Raw genomic sequence first — 19,556 nt, forward strand, 5'->3', positions numbered from 1 at the left:
TACCACGTTCATACAGATGTGTTAAGAGGAACCATAGTAATTAGCACGTTTAATTAACGATTTTACGTACAGGAAACAGTGAACACCAAACTAGGGAACCTGACTCCAGGTCATGCTGGTTATCCTGCCAAGATTCTTTCCCCATCAATGAGACTTTCCTGGTACCTGAAGGATTTTCCTGAGTGGGATCATGGGATTGCAGACTCCTGATTACAAGCTACCAAGTTGAAATACCAGACCTTGCATAAAAAAAAAACAAAAAACAGAAATAACACTCTTGTTTTTCTCCTTCTCTTGCAAATTACATGACATTTCACAGAAATGACTGCAAAAGATTTTCCATTCAGTCTTTAGCACTGGTTTGGTGACACACTTGGTAAGATTAGCAACTTTCCATGCGTTATAAATGAAAACTGTTTCTGAAGCTGACTAAACCTTTCCATTCAAAGACACTTTTTCAGGTTTTTTTTTTGTTTTTTTTTTTACAACCTTGCAAACCTTAAACCTCAGTTTAGTAAACCTTGGGTTAAGGATGATATCTCCTGGGCCGGGAATCTTCTTCACTATTAGACACAGTCAAGCAGATTTGATTTTATATTAGCAGGACTGCTGTCTATGGCTGTTTCTGGCTATTGTTGGTCCCATCGTTCAATCTTCTTCTATGCTCGTTTTCCTGGCTTTATCTGGCAACGCACTTCCATGCATTTTAAAAGTCCATGAACAAGATATTCAAGTTCATCAAAGAGGGAAAAACCCTGACGTTTTTGAAGTATTTGTGTATTGTAAGTTGAAAAAGTAGCATTTTGAATAGTCCACACTTTTATTCAGACATCTGAAGACTGCAAGCATGGATACATTCGTGAAAGATGCTTTTTTTAATGAACTTAACTACTGTATTTTAATACTTAAAATGCAAAACATGAAAAAAGTTCCACAAGTCTGTTTTCATGCACTAAATTGTAGGTGCAAGAGCAGATCATTTTTCAACTAAGAAAAACATTTTGTCTGAAAAATAGTGATCTGTGCTAATACTGAGCATTGCCAAACATGCCTTGTCTTATCTCTCCTGACTTCCGCGTTTCTCTGATGATAGGAAAAGCAACAGCTTTCCCTCTTACTGATGAAGATCTGCTTTTCAGAGCCAATGTCAATAGCACTACTAACACGCTCTTTTCCACCCAAAAAATATGGAGGTTCAGTGCTTTTATTTCATCTTGGTGAACGTGCATGTGAACAAACATAAGATCTCAAGGGCAAACACTGGACAATAACTCATTATCTGAGGTTTTTAAACTTCCTATCCAATTACAGTAACTACTAAAGCTCAGCAATAGGGATAAAAAAGAAAAAGTGATATCATGTAGTGAATTGTTATTTGTAAGATACTTTGGAAAGCTATTAATAACATGTATGAATGCAGGATATCAAGAATTACAACAGTGACTCACTTGTGTTCCCTGAGCCCTGTGCAGTGCGTGTAGGAACGTCCTGCCTCAGCCATGGCTCCTGCTGCGAGCAGGAGGAACAGGTTGTGACTCAGCACAGAGGAAGATCTGTACAACCTTCTCCGTGCTGAATCAGAGAGCAGCCAAGAGCAAAACTGTACTGCAATGACCAGCACTGGAACTGCTGACCTCCAGGGATTCAACACGAGTCTCCAGTTCCGTGCAGTGCTGGGTGGACGGTGATGGACTACAGCCTGGGGTGCTTTAGGAGGTCTGTCCTCTTGCCAAGTGACTCAGTGGTGAGGCAGTAAGTGAATGGGCAGTGAAATCATGGATGGAGAAGCATTAAACCTGCCACTAGGCTGAGCACAGATGCTATTAGCAAATGGTCAGAGTCACAGCATCATGTGCAGAAGAATGGAAAAATCACTGCTTGCTGGGATCTCTGGCATGAAGAAGCCCTTGGGATAGCATTTGGGAAAAAAATTGGGATAGAGGAGCGAGCAGCAAAGCAGAAGTGCAATGGGCTGACAGTTTTTTCCGCAAATTTGAGTCTTGTTAGCATCTCCCTCAGAATGGGGGTTTTGGTTGGCTTTGGGGATGGAGTGACACACTGGCGCACACACACGGTGTTCCTGTGGCTCCGAGAAATGTATGTGGAAAAGACCTAGATGGCTTGATAAAGGTGGAAACTGAGAATGAAGTCCAAACTTGCTGAAAAACTCCCTTTGACTGCAACGCGTGGTTGAGTCAAACTCTTTGGCAAGTTTGACAACAAGCAATAAAAAGGAATGTGAGGCGGTATTTTTGTAGGGCTCCATCGCAGAGATGTGTCTGAAATAATAGCATTCAGATATCTTCAAAGGCAAAAATAAAAAAGCGTTTTTCATGAAAAAAGCCCAACTTGATAAGAGGTTAGATCTGTCTTTGTCAGTTAAAAGCTGCTCTGCTCTCACAAAACAACATAACTAGTGGGAAGAATTATACTGCCCGTTTGCCCTTTCTGACGGTTATCTTACAGGCGGATTGGCCTGAGAACACAGCGGAGCAAGGGGCCTTGCTCTGCTCCATTTGATGCTCTTTGTATCATAACAAAGGACTGGGTTCTCAAGCAAGACCACCTCACATTGTCTCCATCATCACCTTGCTGTTATTCAAATACTTAGGCTGATTTATGTTTCTAAATATCTTTAGACAGTTATTTCAGGCCACGTTCCTAATTATTTTTTTTAATGGAGCTATTATCGTGCTATAGATCTATTTGTTTAAATCCTGGCTGACTTTACAGGAATAGTTCTTTCTAAGGAAGAAGAAAATGAAAATCACAGAATCAAAATACGTGCTAGTTTTTTTGGGACGGGTGCCAATCTGGTTTTAGCTGGCACAAAATTGAACAATAACTGCGGGATTGTATGTTCTTTTGTTCATCCAAATATCATCACTTCTTACTGTGTCACATTTCACCTGGCTACTCCATGGTTCGCGGTCCTTCTCAACCCAACAGTAGAGAGCGGGACTTCTCTTTGCGTTCAGGGTCTGATTTCAACAGCGCGATTCCTGGAGACAGAAGGAATTAAGGGGTAAAAAAATGAAACCAAAATCACATGAAATTTTCGTCTGTGCTTTACTCCAAAAGAGAGCTGTCTATTCATATTGTCACTTTGGTAATTTATTCTCCTACTGTGGAATGATTGAGTGGAGTTAGAATAGCATGTATTTTCCAGAATATTATTAATCATTACCTGTCAAACTTCAGTGCTTAAACCAGTCTAACAAATGATGGAGAGGATTGCCAAGCTATTTTTCAAGGTTTTCCCATACCTTTTTATTATCCAGCATTTTGAGGATTCTTCGGAGGGATATTGAATTGGACACTTTCACAGGCAACAGAGAGAGGATCTGATCCAAAATGGTGGGGTTCTGAAAATGGAGCTGAGGATGGTTACTGAGCACAGGAGAGTCCTGGAGTGGAAGGCAATGCATGGAAAAAAAACATGTTTTAACAAGGACAGCTTGGGAAAACTCTCCTTTTAATAAGGACAGTTTTGGATGTATTCTCAACCCAAGTCGAACCATCAGCCTATTTCCCTCAGTCTTCTCAGCCTCTCTTTCCAGGTAGCTCCCTTGACTAAATAGCAGCTGAGGAAATTGCCCATAGTGTAGCTCAAGGCTGGGTGAAAAGCAAGGTCTGAAAGACAGATGGGTCCAGAAGTGCTCAACGCATCTCAGCCTCTTCCCACTGACCTGGAGAGAGCAGTCTTGGCCTCCAGCACAGTCAGCAAACATGGAAAAAATAGGAACCCTTCTCTCAAACCTTGACCAAAATTATCCAAATTCAAGCTTACATTCTTTAACTTCTAATGTTGGCATCGCTGCTAATGCTTTCACTCTGAGAGTACTGCATGCACAAAAAAAGAGAAAATAAAGAAGAAGTGACAGATGGAAAAAGTGTGCTTTAGCCACAGCTGTTTCCTTCTTCCTTCAAAAAAATGATTTAAGTACCTTATAACCTAAGGGAGAAAAAATGATGGTTTTCTAAGTGAAATATATCCTGTCAAAAATCTGCTATTAAATTGCGTATTACTTAGATAATATCTCAGAATTATTGCTTAGCGATTTAGGATTTGGGTTTTTCTTAACCAATCATTTCTAATATTTCCATTACAGAGAGGAAAAAACCTAGTTATTGGTGACAGGCTTTACGAGAATAATAGGAACAGAGTAAAGAAAACAGGCAGAGAGGAAAAATAGAAAAGCTAGGTATTTTGCTTACATGTGATCATCTGCCTAGTGAACATGGGAAATATAAAGCGTAATCAAGTGCTGTGTTAATTAAAACGGAGATGAGAGCACCTTCCCCCCTGAACTTGAGTGGAAGCTTCTGGCTGAGGCTCATCCTTCCTGATACCCAGTGGTAAAGTAGCATTGGTCATCCAATGTGGACCGATATTGGTCATCCAATAAATAACACTATTTTGATTTGAAAACAGAGTAGGTTTAACACAGAAACTGATAGAAAAGAATGGACAGAGCCCTACCTTTCTGTTTCCTAAGGTTGCTGTTCCACACTTGCTTGTATTTTAGCACGCAAATGTCTCTATTTCCTTTCATATGGTAACTCAGATGCATAAAGCCAAACGTGTTTGGAAACGGTTGCCAAATATGGGTCTAAAACAGAATTTAAAGAAATGCTTCAAAAATAATCTTCAACAGAAAAGTAATTTGGAATTGTAGAGCATTGCTGCTTGGCATAGGGGACCTATGTCAAAACAACAACAAAAAAAAACACTTATCAGTCTTTAATTCAGCTTTTGCATGAGACGTCAGGTGTTAACAAAAACAGACAGGTTTGAAATAAGAAGCAGATGGTCACCCAACAGTTCTTGTCTTGGAAAATAAATGAGAGGAAAGAAAAGCAAATTGACCAGCAGTGACGGTTTTATATACAGTAATCTGGTCCGAGATCTGGAAATAGTTGACAATTAATTGAAGTAACACATTGCAAATTGTCACCGTATGATGAAAAATCTTCAGGGGGAAAAAATATTGTTTGGTCTGGAAATTTGGATTGTACTAAAGTCATTGTAAGGAAAAAATGTAACCCAACTCAACCCAAATTTCCACAGAATTTTCCCACCCAAAACATTTGCAGGGATTTTAAGTATAAGCTGGTATTTCATGTTAGACTTTTTAACCATCAAGAGGTGAAGGTGTTCTTCATCTTGTGTGAAACATTGGCTCCTTTTATTTAAAAGTATCTCTTCGAAGTCACGTAAAACCTCCTGAGAGCCTTAACCCTATCTCCACCAAGCGCTGAGATTTTACTAGCTGATTTGCATGCACAAAAATAATTAGTTCAAGCCTTAACCTCATTTCTCCCTCGCATAGGACACCTATCAAAATGTGGTGTTCGAGTCAAGCAAGCTCTCTTATAGGGTACATTCTTCTTTATCTCCCTCTTAAATAGCTCCTTGCTGCATTGGGGGAATAAAACGGGAGGGAAATGCCACCCACCATGAGGCACTTTAGAAGAAATCAAAGCAACCTGAAATGTCCATGCTCCCTGCATTAACGTGTGCTCAATGGAGAAGGGCAAGTGCAGTTGGTTTCAGGGAAAGAAACCCATATGCACAGAATTCTATTGTTGTGGCGACTCGTGCAGTATCACAATTCCAAATGGGCAGAGGATGAGTCCCTGAGCTGCAGACTTCCTTTTGCCTTTGCAGGTGCCCCAAAGGCAGTTATGTGGCGTTGTGCACTTCTGGGGTAGTGCTCCTTAAAGTAGGGGCACCTGTGCTTCCCACCTGGAGCTGAAGGAAGATGGTGCAGAAGGCAAGGGGGTGGGGAGGGGGGGGTATTAAAAACGAAAAGAACAAACCTGGCTGCAAAACCTGATTCCCGTAGCCAAGTGGGAACTGAAATATCTTCCTGTTACATTCTTTCCACATCTGCAAGGGCCGTACTTAGATTTCATTTTAAAAATATTACCTCTTATCGTGAACAGGTTCTGACACAAGCCAGGTATTAATCCGAACACACTTTCTTTTTTAGCTGGGCAGGCTTTTCCTGCAAGGTCTACTTGTTCTGCACTTTGTTTGCAGGGAGGGCCTGCCGTGATGTGTGTCAGGGACTTGGTGGGAAGGCATAGTCCAAAGACAGCCTCTAAAACATCTTCTTTTAGGAAAATGCCCCATGTGGTTAGTAGTTAGGAACTGTAGATGTGTAAATAACATGGAGCGTGCAAATAGAGATGTGCACAGTGTGTGTGTGTGTTAGGACCTGGACAACTCAGGCAGTGTGTGAGCTGTTGCTTTGCAGCAGGGATTGTTAGCTGCATTTTCCTCACTGTGCACTTCACTCCCACTCTTCTTCCCACAGCCAACTTCTGCTGCAACTTTCAAAACCTTCTGATTCTGCCTTTGATAAGGGTGTTCTGTTAAACTGGGTTGTCACTGATCTTCATTTTCTTCCAGCAGGTTACAAAAACCAGACCTGCATCATTCCTTGCTGTAATGTAGAGTCAATGGGTGTTTCACTACTGACTTAAATAGAAGGAAAAAGAGATCTTTCAGGCTGGATATTAGGAAAAACAACTTCTCTGGAAGAGTGGTCAGGCACTGGCACAGGCTGCCCAGGGAGGTGGTGGAGTCACTGTTCCTGGAGGTGTTAAAAACCATGGAAATGTGGCAGTGAGGGACACGGTCAGTGGGTGGGCCTGGTGTTGGGGTTGGGCTTTTCCAACCTTAATAATTCCAAAATTCCATGATTTGTCTGCCTGTGCAGTATGCTTTGTCATGAATAGATACGAAGAGGTGGCAGCAGTAACAGTAGGAGGAATTAGTTGCTTTTGCCACAGCATGAAGAGGAAGCTGTTCTTTTACCTTTCTGTATTGTTCCTTAGCCAATGAATGTGTGCGTTTATTTGCTCATGTTTGAGTGCACGTACAGGGACTGAAATTTGCAGAGGAAAAAGCAATGTCCTCATTTGCTATTGTTAATGAGAAGATGGAATAGCTTGTGAAGCATATTGTAGCAATATTCTGTAATATGATGTACATAACATCTCTCACAAGTCTGTGTGTGACACAATGGATATGATTAATCACTGCGTTATTAAGCAGTGATTGTTCTGTTACTGGCAGGGGTGAAAGTGAAGAAAGAACCACGCTGACCTTTCTTGAGTCCTCAGATGATGTGATCCTAACATGTGTTGAATGGGGAGCTTTGGGGAGGGAGGGCTTGTGGACCCGGAGCTGGGCATGCAGGGTAGCAGCGCTCATCAGCACACCCGAAAAGAGGAGCAGAGGGCAGGAAGAATCTGGGGAATGGGGACTCTCCCACGAGAGGTTATTAAATGGGATTGACTTGTTTTGCTGAAGGAGAAAAGGCTGAGGGGAGATCTGACAGCTGCCTGTGGATGCATCAAGGAGGCAAGCAGCAGGCAGAGGAAAGTTATTTAAGAGAAGAGACAATGTTGGCACGAGAAGAAATGGTATAAATAGACAGGCGCTGGAAATCCCTTCCAGTAGAAATAGTGAGGACACATGAAAAATAAAAAGAAAATCAAGCCAATTTTTAAAATAAAGATCATGAAAAGAGATTACATGCTTTCTGTGGCAGCTCGGATCTCTCACGCGGGAGGTCCATCCTCTGTTTCTACAGAAGTAGTTTTCTTTCTTCTATGTTTAAAGTGAAGGCTGGCATCAAACACACCGGTGCCTCTGCACCAGCTGAGCATAGAGAGCTGGGTACAGGACATTGCTACACGATAGCTGTGACTTTGGATGCTCGCTGTGTGACGGAGTTGGATTCTGCATGTAGCACCAGAGCCCATCCAAGCAGAGCCCGGTCCAACTTCTGCTGCGCTGTGTTTCGCCAGCAGAAATGAGATACTTTCCTGAGTCTGAAACTTCTTCTGGTGTTGTGTAAGCTCATTAAAAAGTCAAGATTATTTTTGTCTTTCTAAGTAAAAGGGAAGATTTACTGCGTTGATTTGATGACCTGATGTGTTTTCTGGAGCCTGTAGTACTCCAGTCTTGGAACAAAGGAAGATGAGCGCATCCGTGATTTTCATAAGTGTCTTTTCACTGTGGCATTGGTACAAATATTGCAGAGGAGGTTTGGAGTATTGAGCGGCTTGCTCCAGACAGGCAGAGGTTTGAATGATCAGGAAAAACAGGATAAGAACAAGTTTCTTGCACACATCCTTGTTGTTACTGCTGGTGGTAGGACTGGAGTCATCTTAAAAAGTTTTTGCTTTATTCCTGGAATTAGATTTCTCACTGTATATTTTTGGGAAGGTTTTTAAAGAGTTGCTTTTCTTCAGTCCAACTAATGGCACTTTGAGCTCCGCTCCTTTGCTTTTCCTTGAAGTTTTGGGTGATGTGCAGAAGGGAAGAGCCCAACCCAGTCCAGCACCACGTGCTCAGGTTCCCTAGTTGTGCTGTCCAGCTTCTGCATTTGAAAGCTAGTTTCTTTTAGTGAAGCTTTCTTTGTGTTGTTTTGCTCCTTGATGTTAATGTGGTTAAACAAAAATCATCATTTCAAATAAAAGGAGACTTATAAGCAGTCCTATTAATGTATTGTTTTCCCACCAACAAAACAAGTACGTATTGTCTTCTCCACTACTATTAGCTTTCTCTACTAACAATTTCTATTTGCTTTGATTTTCAAGCTTCAATTTCAACAACTATTGAGCAAAATCTTTATTAAGTTTTGTTTTAGCAACACGACAACATGTAAGATTGTCACTTGGCAACCATTTCTGTGCAAAGGTCATACCCAGTTCAGGAGCATGGATGTTGGCAGTCACCAATGCAACGAGTCTCGTATTTTCTCCTCGTGAGCAGTGTGGCAGGAGCTGGAACACTGACGTTCGTAGCTCAGCTGGAAATATCTGGCTAACCAAATGTACCGAGAGTGCTGCAGCAAAGGGGACTTTTTCCAGGCCTGGGAGGCTCCCTGTGCCATGTCTCCTTTTGCACCCCTTTCCGTGACTTCACGCTGCAGACATGAGCTCTTTGGTTTTCTCTTCGACGCTCCTCCTGGCCTGCAGGACCAGAGCTCTATTTCTGCCTTGGGCTGATGAACAGCCCAAGTCCTGGCCTGCACTCCCCATCATTTCCTCCTCGCAAACAACTGCTGTCTCCTGGCTTGTGCTGGAATGGTGCAGGGCAGCAGGGGCCGCATTTTTTCCTCCTTAAGGCTTTGTAACATCATGTCCAAACCTCTGCCTCGGTATCTTCAATCCTGCAGCAACACAAACTGTCATTTGTAATAACCAGTGCCATTTCTCCTGCATCTTATGCAAGAGCCATGCATTGAAGAGAGGAGTCTGAACTTAGTTTGAAATATTTTTGAATTGGGAATAAGCATAAATTCTTACTTTTACCTTTAATACAAAAGAGGTGCTTCCTGAATTAGCCTTATCTGATGTTGCGTGAGTGCCCCTGTTCTCCATGTCTTTTGTTAATACTGTGGGGATGTGGACCTATTAATTGCTATATCTTCATAGTTGGTTACACTTTTATTGCTGTTACTTCATTTACACATTTTCCTGAGATTGGTGGAAGTTAACCAGCAAAAAACAAAAAAAAGAAACTGGTAGACTATTGTTTTCCGAACATTTGTTAGACAAATTAGTAGCTCCATACGAAGGCTTAATGCTATTCATTTTTATCTTTTTCTAATCTCCCCTTCACGCAAAGGCGTTACAGCTTGGCATTTGCTTAGAGAAGGATATGGCTAAGAAAATATTGGACGAGTGAGTGGCGAAAGCAATAGGCTGCAGGTTCCAGGGCAGAGCCTAGCAACAATGGGCTGACTTCCAGCCCCTGAGAGTAGCGGGAGGTTTCAAGGCACCGTGAGCTCAGCAGCCAGTTACGAGCAGCTGCTGTTGGGGAGTGGAATAGGACTGGGTTTTATGGAGTAAAGCTCAATGCTGCACAGGGCTAGCCAAAGTGGGAAGCTGGAAGACTAAACTCTGACTTTGGGTTTCCATGGGCTGTTGCAGCTTGGCCAGACCTTGTTCTGTCCTGATTTAGGTCATTTTCTGTAGACATCTTCTGACTTCTATGTTTAAAATACATCCTCCTGCCTATTAAATGTACATCAGTCTGATCAGTGGGGAGCTGCTTGCCAGCAGACATCAGCTGTGGTTAGTGGGTCTCCTCCAGAGCTGGTATTGGTATAGCAGGGCTGGTGAGGGCTCACTCAGATTCCCCTCTTCCAAAGCATTATTGATTCTGATGGTTGGACTAGATGCTCTTAATGGTCTTTCCTAACGTTAACGATTCTGTGATTTCAAACACTTATTTTGAGTCTACCTGCACTGTACCCTATAGCACAGGAGGGTTATGGCCAAGCAGGAAAGTTTTTTGACTTAAGAACTTGCACTTATTATCAAAACAAATGACAGAGAAATGATGGACTCTCCCAGCTTCTTCAGAATAAGGAAGAATGGTATTCATGAGTTGAAGATAAAATACCATAACAAGGTTGTGACTGAAAGGTTGGCTTTGTCTTAAACTCTAGGAATCTATTCAAAATAAAACACCGTTATAATTTATTTTTTAGTTCTGTTAGAATTGAATTTCTGCCCATGGCCACAAAGATCAGAACTTAAATTTTGTTTCAGGAAGAAAAAAAAAAAAAAAAGAAAAACAAGTTTTAAAACAGATGCTCTTCCAAGTGATAGTAAAAGAGTGAGTTTGGGAAGAGCAGAAGAATTCCCACAGGGAAAGCTCATACTGAGCAGCCCCTGCAGCCATGCTGTGGTTGCCATGGTGAAGTAGTTTCATTACCTTCTTTAAGGCAGATGCTGGGTTGTACTTGACTCATAGGGGTGAGGTCTGTGGCTTCAACAGTGCTGCTGTCTTTAATGCTGCCACGTGCAAGTCATCCGCTCAGTTCTGGAGATGTTTGGGTTTAAGAAGCAAGGACTTCTGCAAAGCTGGGTAGATGAACAGCAGAAAACTGTAAAGGATTGTTCATCAGAGCTTGGGAAGTCCCAGGAGCATCACGAGCATCCAAGCCTTGGCAGCACAGCTGCTTGGGGAAGCATGGTTAAAAGCCCAGATAATGCCTCAGCAGTCCCTTTTTGACTACTCTACTTTCATGCTGAGCTCAAAGTCTTTCTGCATTTCCCCCCGAAGGCGGACAGACCTCATTATTTAAACAAAATCCATCCAGCCACCCACCTTGGGTCATGCCTGCCAAACGGCAGGTGGAGAGAGAAGCCTGCCGCGGAATATTGACATCTACACAAGAAACCAAACAACCAAAAACACGCGAAACATTTCTCCAAAGTGCAGCTGCAAAAAGTATTTTTGCTAGGAGCAGTTGTAGCTCTTAATGACTGCTGAGCCCTGTGCACTTTTAACTCACGTAATCCTTTTTCCTACAACAGCACCATCTTGCAAGAATCAGCCAGGGACCGTGGACATATTTTCCTAGGACTTGCATTCTTGCCATGTATTAATGATACCAATGGAAATGCATGGGGAATGGGAATACAAATAGCGCTACCTTACAGTTCAGATACTCCAGAGAAAGGTTTCCATAGGGATCCAAACATTTGGATGCTTACCAGGAGCTGAAATTAGCTTAGGGTTTTCAAAAGAGCCCCTAGGGGTTAGATGGTTTGGGGGACTTAATTATTTTAGGTCCTTTGAAAATCCCAACCTTAAAAAGGAAAACTAAGGCTCCAGGCACTCACGCACCAGGGAGGCCTGGGTTCATCCCACCCAGCTTCAGACTGCTGCTGGACTACACTAAGGGCAAGGTTACTTCACCAGGCAGCAAACAGAGGGGCAGAGATGCTTCCCCAGATGCTCTATTTCTTATAGGAGGCAAAAAAGTGGCCTAAAAATGTAATTTTCATGACTTGGGCAGCAGCTTCCCAAAGGCTGTAGTGGTACATCATCTTCTAGATGTCTGTAGTTGATTGCTGATAAAGTTTTCTTAATTTATTGTGTAAGTAGATTGGCCCAAAGTATGTAACTATAACATTACTAATAACGACCACCCAGAAAAAGAGGAAGCCATTTAGCTGAGGCAAAAGTCAATGGGACAAGTGGCCTGTGAGCTCTCCTTGCAAATACACCACAGGCTTCTTTAGCCTTAACGATTCTATGGGCTGGCTGGGGTTAGTTAGAGCTGCCCACTGAGAAACAAAATATAAATAAAATTACTTTCAAAAAAATGCAAAAACCTATTCATTTTCCCCTGTTTTTTTCTCCTCTCTTGTATTTAGGTCTGAAATTTGGCCTTGACCAAACAAAGTTAATTATAGAGTGAAATGAAAGCTGTGAAATGAATGTGTGCACAGGGCTGGCAAGCATTTCAGGCTGAGTTTTACGTCAAAAGTGGTGCAAGAAGACTTATCACAAAACCATTCTGATTTCATGTCTGCATCTGCAGCCAAGGCACAGTCTCCACTAATATCCCGTCTGTGCAGTGCAAAGGCACCACAAACTCTGCTAAGAACTCTATTGCTTCCTCTGCCAAAGATCCTAATATCTCTCCTAAGCTGATTCATTCAACACTTGCTTAATGAAATGTTTTTTTCAGATTTCCTTTTTATTGTCCTTGAGAAATGATGCCAGGTTGCTCTCTGGCCAATTTTATTGGAGAGGACTTGTAGAAAAGGATAAAATTTCCTAAAGGCATTACATGCAACCTCAGGTTCAGCTGTGGTAAATTTCTCCAGCATAAAATGATCAGATGAGCCTAGAACTGGAACAAAGGATTACTGCACTACTTCAAGGAGTTATATTGCTTACATTGAATAGCAATTGATAATAACCTGGCTGTTTATAAGCCATAAATAGCCATCAATTTAAGTGTGTATTTAAATTAACGAGCACCTGTGCAACTTACAAACAGGTAAGGGAGATGGGGAGCTCATTTCTAGTTGCCAAGGTACGGTAAATCAGCAGTTTTATTATTTCGTCCCATTGGATCAGTCCATCCCACCTGGGTAAACAGTGCTCACCTGTTCCCAGCTCCACCCAGGCAAGGGGAGTCCTCCAGCCTCTGCCCATCCCTCAATCATCTGCTGCCCCTCGGGGGCACAGCTGTGTACTTTGGCTTTATTTGAGGTGGCTGAAGAAGCGCTGTTGGGTGTTGCTATGTTTTGGAAATGACCTTTCATCTGGAGCATCCCTCTTGCAGGAGGTGAAAGTACAGCACACTGCCATCCATTTGTACGAAATGCACCGGGGAGACTGGGCCTTGCTCTCCGTATTTGCAAACAGTTTTTGGAAAATGGCAGCAGCTTCTCAGCACTTCACAACACATTTCTTGAGGTTCTGGAACACAGATTTTTTGATTCGTGGCATGTCTTTGCTGTCCCACAACTGCAGTACTCAGCTGGTGCTGATGGCCAGATGATCTTAGCAGTCTTTTCCAACCTTAATGATTCTGTGGCTGAGCAGTTCCCAGACACAGGGCTCAAGGCTAACCCGGAGCCTGAATGCACACCAACCCCACGTTCATTATAAAACCAATAGGGATGCTGTTGTGATTGCTTGATTTTGTGTTTTGCAGTGATCAAGCAGCTGATAAAGGCCGTAAGCTCTGATCCAGGGTGCAATCCTCACACTCACTGTAGCGTTCTGCTCTTGGCTTCCTAATCCTCATATGTGGTCACTGGCTGCAGAAATGCAAGTGTATATACGTGGATGTGTATGTATATATGTGTGTGTGTGTGTGTCTGTGCACAAAGTAGCTGGCCAAAGGGGTGGGTGGAAAATGTCTGCAGTTCAAGGGTTAAAGGGCAGCTGATGCTGTATGGAAAACTTCTCAAATAGCCTATTTATAACAGTTCTGTCAGAGGTCAGATTTTTCAGTGTTTTACTTCCCTGAGTGTATTTTTATGCGGAGGGATATTTTGTCAATTTACACCTGCTGATTAGATGACCTCAGAGAAGAATGTTTTTGGAGGTTTAGGGCCATTTAGGATTCTGACGAACCTCCCTCTATTTTTGGGCTCAGAGACTGCCTCTTCCTCTATGCTCACTTACTAGAGTATTTGTACAAGAGAGTGCAACAGCTGATAGTAGCCAAGGACTACGTAGCTCTAAGAATTTCTCATTGCAACTTGTGTCTGTTGTTAGGTTCCAAAATGCTGCCTTAAGGTCATACCCTCCTTACCTGCTATTTTAATCATTACTTTTCCCTAAAGCCTTCAGTGAGCTCCTACAAGAACAGGAATAGCAGAAGGGAAGACTTTCCCACCTGGTACTGTAACAGTGCAATTAGACTGTGGATCCTGAAATAAGCTGAGCTTCACTAATTGCATGCTGGGAAACTTTTTATTTTACTCCAAAATTAAAATTCCTTTGGAACATGCTAAGCAAATGTAAGATTCTTCCATTCCGTTTTTAACTGGAAGCACAGAACTTCTGAACAATTAAGACATCCAGTTGCGCTTTGTTTCAATTTAAAATAGAATCATAGAATCATAGAATGGCTTGGGTTGAAAAGGACCTCAAAGATCATCGAGTCTCAACCCCCCTGCCAAGTGCAGGGTCGCCAACCACTAGAGCAGGTAGAACCAGGTTTAGCTGAGGCCTCATTCTGGAGGCTTTGGGGAGCCTTGAGTGTGCCCAAGATGCGTTCCCAATTTGCTCTGCAGACATTTGTGCTTGCTAGGGCATGCTTGCAATTTGTGCAGGGTTTGCATTTTTCCCTTCTCCGAGCTCTCCTTTGAACATTCCCTCCTTGTGATCCATCCTCTGACACGTTCTGTCCTTTGGCTTGGCTGCTGGCACTAACCCATAAAACCTAGCTGTCAGAGAGGTGCTCTGCTCCCTCCACCCCTCCATGCTTTGCTGACATTTTCATGCATTAGCATTTTCTTGAGGCAACCAGGAGCACTGATTTGGCCAAGATAAGAGCGCATGTGGCTGAAACTCAGGAGAAAAGAGCTGCTCGGGTTCAGAAAGAGCAGTGAGTGATAAGGAACCAGAGACAGAGAAATGCCTAAAAATAAATTTTTCAAGATACCTTTGTCTTACCTGAAGCCCCTGAGTCCTTTCTGCCAACCTGCCCTGCACACCCAAAGAGGTGGAGGCAAACTGTGCTCATGATGACTCGAGACAAACGGGGTGTAATGCTGAGGGTCAACCCCACTGAGCCCCTGTATTTCAGTCCTAGGAAGAGAGCACACATATGTGCACACATAAGCTTACCTATATATTATTTTTTAGGACTCCAAATCTTCATCTAAATATACAGCTGTGCTTCACACAGAAGATAGCTATAACCAGAGGGACGATGCTAAGAAATTAATGAGAAAGTATATTGGTCAGCTTAGCCACCTAACTTTTTCTTCAGTTTTCTAGCTTATTTTCTGGTTTTTATGTGTTTAAAATTAAGAGTTCTCCAGTACTGACGTATGTTAATATAAGAGACCAAAGCCTATGACAATAGAACAGGAAGTTTTAATGCAATTCCAATCCCTGACAGGTTCTTAATGCTGCTTATCCTGCCTTCCCTCTAAAGATTTAGTCATCCTAGATTTCCTCCCAAATGTGAATGAGATGGCTTAAATCAAACCATAAATTATGCTTCCACTTATTATTTGTTTGCTAATCAGGATGGAAATGAAAAGAAGTTGGTTGTCAGCTAGGGCTGTTTCCCACAATATCCAGGAAAGTATCAGTATTTGGTGATTTAAATACAACAAAAGGAAACCGGATTGCACCTTGAGGAAGAAAGAACGAACCTGCCAGCCAGGAAGAATAGAGGACCGCAGATCTTGCCAAATAAGCTTTAAAAAAAAAAAAAAAAAGAACAAAAAAGAGAAAGATACTAATAATTAAGAGGGCCTGCGAGTGAGGCTGGTGAGGACAGAAGTGTGACGCTTCCTGTTAGTAAATACAAAGAATAGACTTTAATAGGACTCCAGGGGAAAGCGATAGCTTGGGAATAGCCTTGGGAAGAAAGACAAACATACACAGAGGATGCAAAACAGTGTGAAAAGTGATTCATGGAGACTCGGTGCTGTTCCTAATTGTTAAGGCTTTATTGTATTAATGCATTCCTTCAAACTGAACAAAGACTCCTTGATTTCAAAGCCTCTGGAATGGCGTGCCCGGAGCTGGCCAAAGCCCACGGAGAACACCTGCTGGGGCATGCAGAGCAGAGGCAAAGCAGAAAGGCTTGGATGGACCTTGTGGCACGTGCAGATGGGCAGGAGGGTCAGACAGCTTCCTCGGGTACCTAATACAAGTTCTTTTTTTTAAAAAAATAATCCTACTTTAGAACATGTGAAAGTACGATGGTGTTTCACACGAGATGAAATGAGCTTTTAATTTTGAACTATGGGGTTTGGGAACTATGGTGCTCAGAGAGTTGCCATGGACGAGTTGATCCAGTTCTTGGCTGCTATTTACCTGGAAAAGCTGACCTCCATACATCTGCTGCTTGCTATTGGACCCTGCCTTGTCTAAAGCTGCTTCTGTATTTTTCAAGGTCTCAACAGATGAACACCCAAATGTTTTCCAGTGCTGTTAGAGATTCCTTTGAGGAGAACATAAAACCTGCTGGTAGCAGACTTAAGCTTCTTGTGCTATGTTTTGTGGGTCTTCTATGCTGAAGGACCACCACAGAGCAGATTAAAAATCGCTGCTGCCTTCCAGAGTGGAATAGCTCCATACTTAGAGGAGGGTATCTTAATCCAGTCCTAAAATGACAACTTGAGAAGTGGTGTACAGAGACCCTGGGTGAGCAGTGCTGGGCTTGGCCAGATCCCTGCGTTTCGATCTAGTTTCTTTTCTGCATTTTTTTGGGCTCTTACACTCATACTTCTCATGCTACACTGAGTTTTCAGTCTCAACACAGTTCTCATAACAAAGGCTGCAGAAATAATTTCTGTAATGACATGGAAGCTCTCAAGGAGATATTAGGAGAGCTCGTCTATGTAGAATTCATTTTCAGCCATACTAATACATCTGAGCTGGGAATTACAGTCCCGTTATTGCTTTCCATGGCATTCAGATAGAATGTTCATGCAACATTTTGGAACTTTTTGGTTATTTGGGAGTTTTTATTTGTTCATTAGTAATGGTATGATTAGGAAAGCAAAGGACCTGTCTTGGCAAGTATTCTGTGAGTAAAGACGTGTGCCAACAGCTGGGGAAAAGTTCTCTGGGTGGGAGGGAAGTGATTGAAGATTGCACCCTGGAGTACAATCTTCTCTGCTTTGTCTAGTCTGATTACAAATGATTCAAGTAATGAAGTTTCTACTATTACTCCTGGGAAAAATCTGTGGTTTTATGTTACTTGTGACTTGGGCCATTCTTTAAACCAGGGAGGGAGGAATGTTCATCATTCATATTTTATTAGCGTTCTCTGAACTTTCAACATTTACATTTGAAAGCGTGAAAAGAAAAACAGTGTGAAATAATTTTCAGGAATAATGCCACTGAGACACACACGTATTAATAACGCACGCACAGTAACCCCTCGTGTATGTTGATGGACTTGTCTGTTCACACCCCATCCATACACTCGTTATTTCTGCCTGGAGACCTTCTAATCAAAGCAAGGCAACCAAATAAAACTGGCTCAAACAGCTTGATTTCCTCTTCCCTCAGCATTTGCATCCATTTTCACGCCTCAGCTTGAGTTACTGATGGCAAAAGCAGTAGCTAGAGCAACAAGCATCCAATCTACCAAGAGCATCTCTCTTCTCTGCCATCTTGGGTGTTTGCTTCCCATTGATGTAGATTGGCTTAGCAATAGGGATCTTCCACCAGAAGGGCACTTTCACCAGTAAATATCCCAATGTTAACAGGTTTGGGGCTCAGTTTAAAAATACAGTGATGTCTCCCTTGAAAGTCACATTTGTTAGAACCGATAGCCCTTTGAATTGGCCTCTGCTGGGTGTGGAAGCAGCAGGTATGGGGAGCTAAGAAGGTTGGAAGCAGGAACATCACATCTCAGAATGACTCACCAGCTTCAGCAGTGTGTGCAATAGTTAAGATGGATGGCACTTGTGATGTATTCCCACTATGAGTTGCCCTGCACTCTAGCTCTTGGCACTGGATCCAGGAAGAGAGGGGCACTTGGGAAATGCTTCCATAGAGCTGGCCCCTTTCTCCCTTCTCTGTCCTGTTCCAGGTGAGATGCTGCAACCATGGATAGGAAGAACTGGGTGCCCCAGCTACAGACTGGTGCAAGCTGGGAGGGCACCTTGTCTGAATATGGCTATAGGAGCGTTATTCTCTTATATTGCTTCTTCAAAAACAAGGTGGTGACCTAGATAGATGTCAGAGCCACGCTGTCTGTCCATCCAAATGAGCAGCATTAAATCCAACCAGTCCCAGTGCATGTGGCTCTTTCCCTGTGAGTTTAAAGAACTGGTTTGGCTGATTTCCTTGACTGTAGCTTCTTTCTTGTTAGAGTAGCTGAACTAAAGCAAATATATCCCATACCGTGCTGCTTACAGCATAACAAGCTGTGCAACAGGCACTCTTCTGGAGGGGAGTTGGGGGAAAGCAAAGGATACACAAGTGAGTGAGAAATGCTCTGTTAGCAGGTTTGATTAGCTGCTATCTTCCTGTTTGGCATAAGAATAGTGGAGTCCTGGAGGCACTTAGCCTGCTGGAATGAACTGCTGTGTTAGCTTTTTGTTACGCTGATCAGCTTGTTTCCAGCTTGGACATTGAGAAACAACTTTGTTGCTTGTTTTTAAAATAGGCAGTCTTGCCAGAGCTTTTATTTCTCTTCTGTCGAGTCTGTTTTGACCCCTTCGGTTCCTTTCTGTGCTCCTGCTATTACGAGCAGCACGCTGTTATCTTGCCTTGCCTTGCATTGAATTGCCTGTAGGCTGGGAGCCCTGCAAACAGCTCAGAGTGGCAGAGCTGACCCCTGCACGATTCACTGAGCGTGGCCAAGCTCGGTAGTGTCTGCTTTAGAGGACCCAGGAAAGAGAAATACTCTGAGAGATAAAAGCTATGTAAGACTTGGAGGAGATGCACTGAGCAGGAAAAGCCCTGCTGCTCAGCTCTGGTTTGACAGAGCAGGGTTGCTGATATGTCAATCTGAACCGATAATCAGTTTTCAGTTAGAGTGGGACAACATTTCAGTTTCTAAACAACAAAATTGACCTTGGGTTACTTGCCCAAGATTTCTTGGGAGATGAAGCAATCTGCTTTTGCTTGGACTCCAGTATAAGAAGGTTACACACCTCTACAGAGGCCCCTAGAGAGCAGTGTTTATGACCTTCATCTAGATATAAACCCATGAAAAACACGAGCCAGTGAAGCGCTGGGTCTCCAAAACGTGCACTGCAGAGATATCCTTATGGGCAGCAGGTAAGATGTGGTGTCTTTGGCTTCATGGATTTACCTACATTTAAAGTGCATTTAATTGTCCTGCTGGATCAGGGCTTGAGTGAGAAGATGTAATGTGCTCTGTAGTCTGATAACACCATCAAAAACAGGACTGTCTCAGGCAGTGGTTGGCTGATAGGGAGCCAGCTGATGAGGTCAGGTTTACACGTGTGAGCTACTGCACAAAGTGCAGTGAATGTGAGGGCTGATGAGTCAAATCAGACCTGACAGCTGAAAGTGAGAAATGCTCCCTTGTGTTTTTGCAACT

This window comes from Numida meleagris, chromosome 17 (genome assembly GCF_002078875.1).
Source record: "Numida meleagris isolate 19003 breed g44 Domestic line chromosome 17, NumMel1.0, whole genome shotgun sequence".
Taxonomy (NCBI): domain Eukaryota; kingdom Metazoa; phylum Chordata; class Aves; order Galliformes; family Numididae; genus Numida; species Numida meleagris.